This window comes from Empidonax traillii, unplaced genomic scaffold, assembly GCF_003031625.1.
Source record: "Empidonax traillii isolate 1590-97213 ecotype Southwest subspecies unplaced genomic scaffold, ASM303162v1 scaffold1601:size85128, whole genome shotgun sequence".
Taxonomy (NCBI): domain Eukaryota; kingdom Metazoa; phylum Chordata; class Aves; order Passeriformes; family Tyrannidae; genus Empidonax; species Empidonax traillii.
The window spans coordinates 58,880-67,981 of record NW_020956794.1 but is presented as its reverse complement, the minus strand read 5'-3'; the positions used below and the strand labels follow the sequence as shown (position 1 = coordinate 67,981).

Below are 9,102 nucleotides of genomic sequence, written 5' to 3'. Positions count from 1 at the left end.
GAAGTTTGTCCCAAGTGTGGGGCGGATTTGGGGATGAGAAGGAAGTATTTGTGATTACGATGAAGCTGCTGCCTGATCATGTCACTGAATTCCCTTTGTGTCGTGAACCTCCTTGTCCTCCAAAGCTGTTCCCTGTCTTTGATCACCTTGTTGGCTCAAACTTGAGAGGCCTCTGGCAGAGACCTTGTGGTGGTTCTGGGTGGAGACAGAAGGGAAGATGTGGTTGAGTGACCACACAAAGCCACGGCAGATCAACTCTGGCTTGCAGCAATAACAAAGAGTGACAATTCCACCTATAAAACTGGTGACAAAGTTGCTTTTTGGGAAGGGTGGAAGGTCTGAACCCCGACAAATCAACAGCAGAGGCAACTCAGGACTAGAGGGATGAATTCATTCACAGAGCAGCGCACGGGAAGATTGTTTTGCTCTTACATTCCAGGAAGAAGACACTGTACCAAAGAACTGTCCACTGTGAACTGTGGAGATCTACACCAGGTTGAACATCTGACCAAAACTGGTTTGTAATTGCCAGTCAGAAAGAGTCTCAGAGGGTCGTGGAGATGCTCCAAGGGCTGGTGCTCCTCTGCTCTGGAGCCAGGCTGGGAGAGCTGGGGGGGTTCACCTGGAGAAGGGAAACTCCAGGGAGACCTGAGAGCCCCTCCCAGGGCCTAAAGGGGTTCCAGGAGAGCTGGAGGGGACAAGGGATGGAGGGACAGGACACAGGGAATATCCTCCTACTGCCAGAGGGCAGGGTTAGATGGGATATTGGGAAGGAAATGTTGGCTGTGAACATCCATCACCTTCCTCCTCTGCAAGGCCATCCCACACCCAGCTCTGTTACACTAATTTCTTACAAAATCATATTTGGCAGAGTCGAGACATAGAAGAGGTGATGCTTTTTCCTCAAAAAAATGATCAATAACCCCGAGATGGCCTTTTTAGGGAGCACCTGAAAAGAAAAATAGGAACCACCTGGGGAAATTGGGGAGAAACTGCTGGGGGCTACAAACTGCCACTGGGGACAAGGGAGCCTCTCTTACCTTAAGGGCTTGTATCCATCTGCAGCAGGAGCTACTGGGAGTTTCATCACAGCATTATCTGGAAGTCAAGGTCATAATTATAAAGCTCTCCAGCAAACGTCAATAGTGGGTTTAGTCTCACGTGGCTCCTGCAGTTACAGATTCACAGGCTGGTCCCAGTAAAACTCCTCAGCAAGGTAAGGCAATGTCTAAAACGTTTCTGGAGCAAAAACAGGTCTGTTATGACTAAATAAAACAAAAAGGGATTGGCTGGTTTGGGCTGGGAGAGATCTTAAAGCTCATCCTGTCCCCATGGGCAGGGACACCTTCCATCAGCCCAGGTTGCTCCAAGCCCCATCCAGCCTGGCCTTGGACACTTCCAGGGCAGCCACAGCTTCTCTGGGCAATAAGACAACTCCCAGATGCACAGTGGAAGGTTGGGAAAGCCTCGTTGTCCTGCCAGACCAAGGATACCATTCTCTGGCTCCTTCCAGGTGTAAGATCCACCACCACAAGTCAAATGGGAAAAGCTGAGGTTTTCCCCTCACCTCTTCATCCTCTCTCCCTGCACAGGGATGTGGGACAGATTATTGGATGCATGGCAAGACCATTGCAGGATCCCATCAGATGTACTATGGAATGTTTAGGGGAGGAACCAAAGGTGGGGAAAGGGAGGGATTGGATGAGAGGAACAAACACAGGGGGGGAAAAATAAAAAAAAGAAGGATAAAGGGACAAGCTGTGTAAATGGCTTACTGACAGTGTGATCCTGATCAGGACTTGTCTTCTCATTCAAATCCAGAGACTGGACAAACGAACAGAGACTGCAAACAGAACAGGAGCCCTCCCTCCAAGGGTTTATGGCAGGAACACTGTTTGTTCTGTGTAAAACAGAGGGAACTGCAGATCCTGGTTCCTGAGGCTGCCTCACTGTGAGGTCAGACCAACACAGGGACAGGTACAAACCACTTCTCTGTGGTGTAGATTTCCAGGAGGATAGGGATGTCCAGTCAGGTGATGTCCAGTTATTGGAGCCTTCCTAGAGCCTTCTCTCCCACCAATATTTCATCTCCTTAACAAAAACCAAAAAATCCATTCTGGTGACACTCTGGCAGTGAGGGCTGAGGAATATTAACGTTTATTGCCTGATAAAGCTCTGCACACAACTCTGACCTCACCTCTCAAACCAGGCTGTGATCCAGAAGCTGTGCCAGGTGCCCCGTGGTGGGGCAGATGGTCAGCACCCCGTGGAGACCACCCTGTCCTGGGGGATCCTCTGAGAGTGCTGGGCTGGAAGGGATGTCCCACACCTGGATCTCAAGTGTCTCTCCAGGACATGGGACATGAACCAGAGAAGGATTGCCAGTGTTCACCCTACTAGTGAGTCACAGGTGTGTTGAGCCAGATTTATGTGATACACAGATCTGTTGATCCCCACAGATTTACACTGAATTGCAGATTAATTGATCCAGATTTATGGTGATACACAGATCTGTTGACCTCCATAGATTTATACTGAATTGCAGATTAATTGATCCAGATTTATGGTGATCTACAGATGTATCTGTTGGTAGATCTGTGGGGTCTATTGATCCCCACAGATTTATGTGGAACTACAGATTTACATTTTCCTTCCAAAGCAGAAGTGATTCTTTCTGACTCGTTCCTGTGAGGTGCTTTTCTGACTTGTTCTCAAGGTCCTGCAAATCAGGGAAATTCCACAACTTCCTTGGAAATGTCAGAAGCTTCACTGTGTCTCTTATTTAAACCTTTTCTCTTTGAATCCACCCTTTGCTGTATTTCACAGAATCCCAGAATCATGGAATGGTTTATGTTGGAAGGACCTTAAAGCCCATTCTGTCCAATCCCCTGCCATGGGCAGGGACACCTTCCACCAGCCAAGGTTTCTCCAAGCCCCGTCCAACCTGGCCTGGACACTCCCAGGGATCCAGGGACAGCCACAGCTTCTCTGGGCAACCTGTGCCAGGGCCTGCCCACCCTCACAGGGAAGGATTCCTTCCCAATCTCCCATCTAACCCTGTCCTCTGACAATAAGGAATCATTCCCCATGTCCTATCCCTCCAGGCCCTTGTCTAGAGTCCCTCTCCAGCTCTCTTAGAGCCCCTTTAGGCCCAAAGCTTCTCTTCCCAAGGCTAAACCTTAGGAAAAACCAACAGCCCACAATTCCCAGTTCTGCACATGGAAATGGAGATCAGAACAACCTCGTTTTCTTTTATTAACCCTCTACAAATCCAATCCAAATCCGATATTTTCATCCTCACCTTAATCTTATCTATTTCCTGCTTATTTTTTTTTTAAAGGAAAGGGCAGAGCTGAACATTCCAATTCCCGTCCGTAACTTCGAGATCGTGAATTTAAAATCCACCCAGAGGGTGTTTGCTCCTCTCCCCCAGGAGATGGCAGAAGAGCCTCGATGATGCCAAGGACCCCTTTTTTGCTGCGTGACTGATGTTTCAGCACCGGGAAAAAAACCCGGGAGCTTTTGAGCGGCGATCCGAAATGGGTCGAACCTTCAAGATTTTACAGCCCAGGCTTGTTTTCCTGCTCGCTGTAAATTCGTGCTCTCCAACTCTGCACGCGGTGATTGCATTTTTGTGTCGCACAAACAGAGGGAAAAGTCAGTTCTGATGGTGGGAAGGGCTGTCGGGAGGATCGTTGGGCCGGGACTGACAGGGTGACAGTGCCAGGATTGAGGTGAAGGCTCAAAGAGAGGGACTGAATTCCTCAGAATGACGTCACAATAATCATGTTTTACAATCTGTGTGCGGGAGACGGTGGAAAGTGCAAAGTGATGAGGAGGTACCTTGAGGGTACCTTCAGTGCAGGGATCCAGGGAAAACAACCAGTGCAGGGATCCAGGGAAAACAACCTCCTCCAGCCCTGCTATCCCAGGGAAAGCCACCTCCTGCCAGTGCAGATATCCAGGGAAAACAACCTGTCTGCAGGTACAGGAATGCCAGGAAAACAACCTCCTGCCAGTGCAGGGATCTGGGGTCCAGCTGCTCTTCAAGAGCTAAAAATCCTGGGAAATTTATACTTCTCATCTCCAGTACCAGGAGAGTTACTTTGATTTGACCGAGTTAATTTATATTTTGGGATTCGGGATGTGCTCCATGTGCTCCACTGGTTTTGATTATTCATTGATTATTCATTGAATATCGAAAGAATTATCATTTTCATCGGGGCAAGTTTCATATGAAAGAAAAATTGGAACAAAGTGCAAAGGTTGATCAGCAGGACTGGGAGCCTGTTCTTGTTTTACACTTGAGATGTGCAATTCCAGGTCATGGATGAGGGGTTGTGGACAGATCAGCAGGAAGACTTGGATGTGAAAACTCCTACACTGGCCAGGGCAGCAGAAAACAAAACGAAATCTGCTGTCTGGCAACTGCAAATTGGGTAAGAAAAAATAATTTCAGCTCCCCAGTAAATAGCAGTGAGGAGCTCCAGGCTCTCTTTGTGGACAGAAAAGTGAAAGCAGAATTATTTGTCCTACCTGTCCCACAAATGTGGAAAATTATTTTTTTAAATCTCTATTTAATCTTCAGTGGGACTACTTAAATTAAAGGGCGTTGAAAACAACACCATTTTGTTGTCTCTCTGCCCTTGGGAAAATGAAATTTTTAACTCCACTGTGGAATTTTCATTGTTTCACATCAAGATCTTGCAAAACCCGTGCTCTGAAGGGATTTAGTGCCCTGCTTTTCAGCAGACCTTTTCCAAAAGCATCCTGGCACCTGCTGGAAGGAAAATAAAGGAACAGAAAGCTTTTTTTTTTTGGAGTTTGTGGTCACTTTTGGCATCAAGGAAGGGGATATAAAGAAAACATTTCCAAGCCTGTCCTGCAAGAGCAGTGAAATAACAACCCACCAAACCCCAACAGATTGCAGGGCCTGTCACTTGATATCCTGGGTGCAGGTGGAATTGTGCAACAGAAAGGTTGCCTCAAATATATATTTATATAAAAATAAAAAATAAATAAAAATAATATAAATATAAATATAAATATAAATATAAATATGAATATAAATATAAATATAAAAAGATATATAAATATATATTTAAACAGAGTTTAGACTTAAGGGATGGTTCAGCTGGGGAGGGTTAAAAACCTCCACAGGGATGTTGTTGTGTGTGTGGTAAATTCAAGAAATTCCAAGGGAATGCTCCACATCCAAATAATCCACCCATAGTCAGGGAGGAAAAGACTTCAAGCTCTTCAGATTTCCCCAAGTTGCACCAAAAGCGGTGAGAAGCATTTTTGTGGCTCTGCTGCCAACTTGTGCTATCTTTAAAAACAACCCCACATGTTCTGCAATATTTTGTGCCTAAAAAAAGTCCCCGAGCTGTGAAAAAAAGCCCGATCTGGCTCCGTGGATTCCGTGCTTCCCACTTATCCGTGTCTGAATGCCTTTGAAGTGTAACCTTAACTGGATAATTTGAGTTTATTGTGCTTGTTTCGAGAAAATTATCTCATCACAGAGCAATCACAACATCCTTGTGAGGCTGATTGGAGGCAGACACGCTGGGAGAGGAGCCGGGAATTGTTCCCTGTCAAACCAGGGTGCTGCATCAAGTGTGATTCCAGAGGAATCTGTGGGAGCCAGCACTGTCCAAGATTTCCATGGGACACCTTGGATTGGACAGATTTTGCTTGCACTTGCAGATAAAACCAGGCTGTGAGGGGTGAGCTGAGCAGGGAGATGTTTGAGAGGAAGAGGGGCCTGTTCGGGCATCCTGGAGGGGCAGAATAAACACGGGCAGGTACCTGCAGCAGGAGCTCCACAGAACCACTGGGCATGGAGTAGTTCTGCAAATATCTGGGGATTATTATGGATTAAAAAATGGGATGTGGATCATGAGCCTGGGCTGCTCCTTTGATCCAACGTGGCCTTGGACATTTCCAAGGATGAAGCAGTCACAGCTTTACTGGGCAACCTGTGCCAGGGAGGAATTTGTTCCCAACATCCCATCTAACCCTGCCCTCTGGCAGATCCACAAAACCGATACAGCTCCACAGACTTCCTGGGAATTAACTGCATGAAGGTACCCAACTAACTGAAAACAAAACCAAGAATCAGGATGAACTTCCAGACCTTCCTTCTCAGCAGAAAAAAACCCCCACCTTGTACTCTGGGGATCATTTTTTGTGCCCTCAAAATCACACCTAATGTTGACCCAGCAGCAAAGGACATTTCCCACCCAGAATCAGGATGAACTTCCAGACCTTTCTTCACAGCAGAAAAAAAAAAAAAGCACCTTGTATATTCTGGCGACCATTTTTTTTCCCCTCAAAACTATAACTAATACTGATGATATTTCCCACAAATCTGAAGTGACAGGAGGAAGATTCCTGCATTCTCATCTCCGTGTCCTTTGCTGGATCTCCTGTGGCACAGGAGGAGCTCAGGGCTTTTCCTGGGATTTTTCCTGCAGTAGTGCCAGGATTAAAGGGGCCGGTGCTGCCAGCCCAGCTCCACACAGTGATATTTGTGTCACCTCCTGTCACCCTGCAGGGAAGCTGCTGCTGCTCTGCCAATTCCCAGAGAAAGCTGGGCCCGTGGATATTCTGATGTGGGTATAATCCTCAGAGAAAGAGAGGCTTGTGGTAACATCCCCCTCCCAACAAATCCTAATCCCGGGGGTTGAAATTCCTTGACACGGCGTGTGAGGGTGAATAAGTCGTGAAGTTCCCTCTACAAACCCTGTCACAGATCACAGCAACTCCCCAAACTAATAGAAAAAAGAGAATTTCGGGGTTTTCAAGCTGGAGTTTGCATGATCCAGCTGCAATCGAATGTGGCTTTGGGAGATATTTCTCCTAGAACCTGACTGGCAGCAATGGTTGGATCAACAGCTACTAAAAATGTTGTGAAGTTTAAGGAAATTTAAAATAATAGCTGATAATAAAAATTTTTAGAATAAACTTTTATTTAAATTTATCTCCATTTTAATTTATTGTTATTTATATATTATATATATATTTTTTTTTGTATTTTTTTGTTTTTATTAAGGTCCACATCCCATGCCATGTGTGCTCCAGTGGGATACAGGCAGGCCTGAGTTCCATTTCCTTGCCAGTTTGGCCATGGAGACAGCAGGGATTAAACCTGGAGATCATTCTGCTCTTCTCAACCTGCAGTCTAGGCATTATTTTCCATAGGTGAGTTTTTAAGGATTTCTAGAATAGTGTTTGTGAGAGCAGGAGTGAAATCACGAGTTGAAAATTGTGGGAATTCCAGGCATAACCTGTTGTTTCTTCATCTCTGTGGTGAATGGGGTAAACAACAGCAAGGAGATGTTTTCATCAGCTTCATCCAAGCCACCCCAAACACCTGATTAGGCAGATTCTTTGTCTTCAAGAGACTGTATTTGCATATATTTACATGAATTTACAGTTTTTTATATGCATTCACATCTACAAGTGAAATATTAAAAAAATGTATTTACTGCAGTATCTCACAGTGCAGGGAAAAAAAAAAAAAGGGGTTGTTCTCAGCTTCCAAATACAAAAAAAAGGATCAGTGATTCATCAGAAAATGCTTCCCAGTTGTTCAAATGAGAAAAAGCATTAGCAAAACGCAGCCTAAATAAAAGAAGAAAACTACTTCTTTATGCAGTGCAATTGAAATTTCCCATTTTAGAAGGTTTGGCTTCATTGCCTCAGTACCTGCTCTTTTCTGATATTAAAAACTCTGCATCATTCTGATATGAAAAAGCACAGATGGCACAAGAGTTTCTGCTGTAATCTATCAGTAGGAAAGACAGCCCTGTAAACCATTTCTGGGGTGGGTTTTTGTTTTTATTTTTTTTTTTCCATGTGTAAACCACAAAAATTAAGCCTTGGTAGAGGGCTAACGAAAGGACTCCTTGGGGTAGATTTGGCTCCTGCAATTTGTTTGGGGTTTCCACCATCCAAATGGTGTCTCTGAGGACCAGAGTTATGGCTGTCCCATCCCTGGAAGTGTCCAAGGCCAGATTGGAAAGGGATTGGAGCAGTCTGGGGTGGTGGAAGGTGTCCCTGCATGTGGACACCTCCAGAGCAGATGAAAAAGTGAATTTGTTAAAGGGTTGGCAGGTTAAAAGAAATGAAAAGCCTCGGGGGTTGGGAATAAAAGGGGCTTGGGAATCCCTTCCTGAGCTGTTATAAATCTTCAGAAATACAGGAGCCAAAATTGCAAAGCAAAGATCAGGATGAAAGAAAACTTCCAGAGGAAGCTGCTGGAGCTGCTGTGACCATGGACACAACTCCCAAAGCGAGATGGCCAGAATTGGGATGATAAACCCCCAGTACTGTTGGGTTTATTCATGGTGACAGAAATCTGAGCTGCAGGAATGGCTTTGCCACTATTTTGGGCACAGGGAGTGATAACAAAACCTCTTTGGTGCTGGAGAATCCTGCATTTTTCCTGCTCATTTTTCAATGGAGTAGTTTTAGGGCAATTTTGCCAGAAATGTTAACATTTATCCTGTATAACAGGAAAAAAATGGAATCATATCATAGAATCCCAGAGTGGTTTGGGTTGGAAGGGATCTTAAAGCTCATCTTGTTCCACCCCCTGCCATGGGCAGGGACACCTCCCCCTATCCCAGGTTGCTCCAAGCCCCATCTAACCTGGCCTTGGACACTTCCAGGGATGGGGCAGCCACAGCTTCTCTGGGAAAATAGTGAAGAGGTTGTAAAATTGCCTTAGATACAATCAAGACAAATTGTTTATTGTTAAACTCTCCTGTATAAAATTAATCTCCTAAGACTGATGCTTCTGCCAAGAGCCCGGGGCGGTTCCTTTCCCGTGGAATTCCTGTGGGATTTCACCACATCCCGGGAACTCCAAAGAGAAAAGGCTTGGACAGCAGGTACCTGACAAAGCCCAAACCTCTCTGTGTGGGGAGAAACAGCTTTTCCTGGCAGAGTCAGGACAAAGCTCTTCCTTCTGCTGCTCTGGTGACCTTCACTGCTAGAGCAAAGACAAGGGAACAGTGAGATCTCCCAGCACTGCCTCCAACATGGAGCTGGATCTTCAGCCAGGAAAACTGGAAAGACTCCAACCACTCACACCAG

The 9,102-nt window shown here is 45.6% G+C and overlaps 1 long non-coding RNA gene across 1 annotated transcript; it reads left to right on the top strand.

Moving 5' to 3' along the window:
- Positions 1-3,672: 3,672 nt before the first annotated feature.
- On the top strand, positions 3,673-4,797 carry LOC114070549. The gene is made up of 3 exons (XR_003573941.1): positions 3,673-3,839; positions 4,324-4,439; positions 4,589-4,797. It is a non-coding gene; the product is annotated as an uncharacterized LOC114070549 (long non-coding RNA).
- The last annotated feature ends 4,305 nt before the right edge of the window (positions 4,798-9,102 follow it).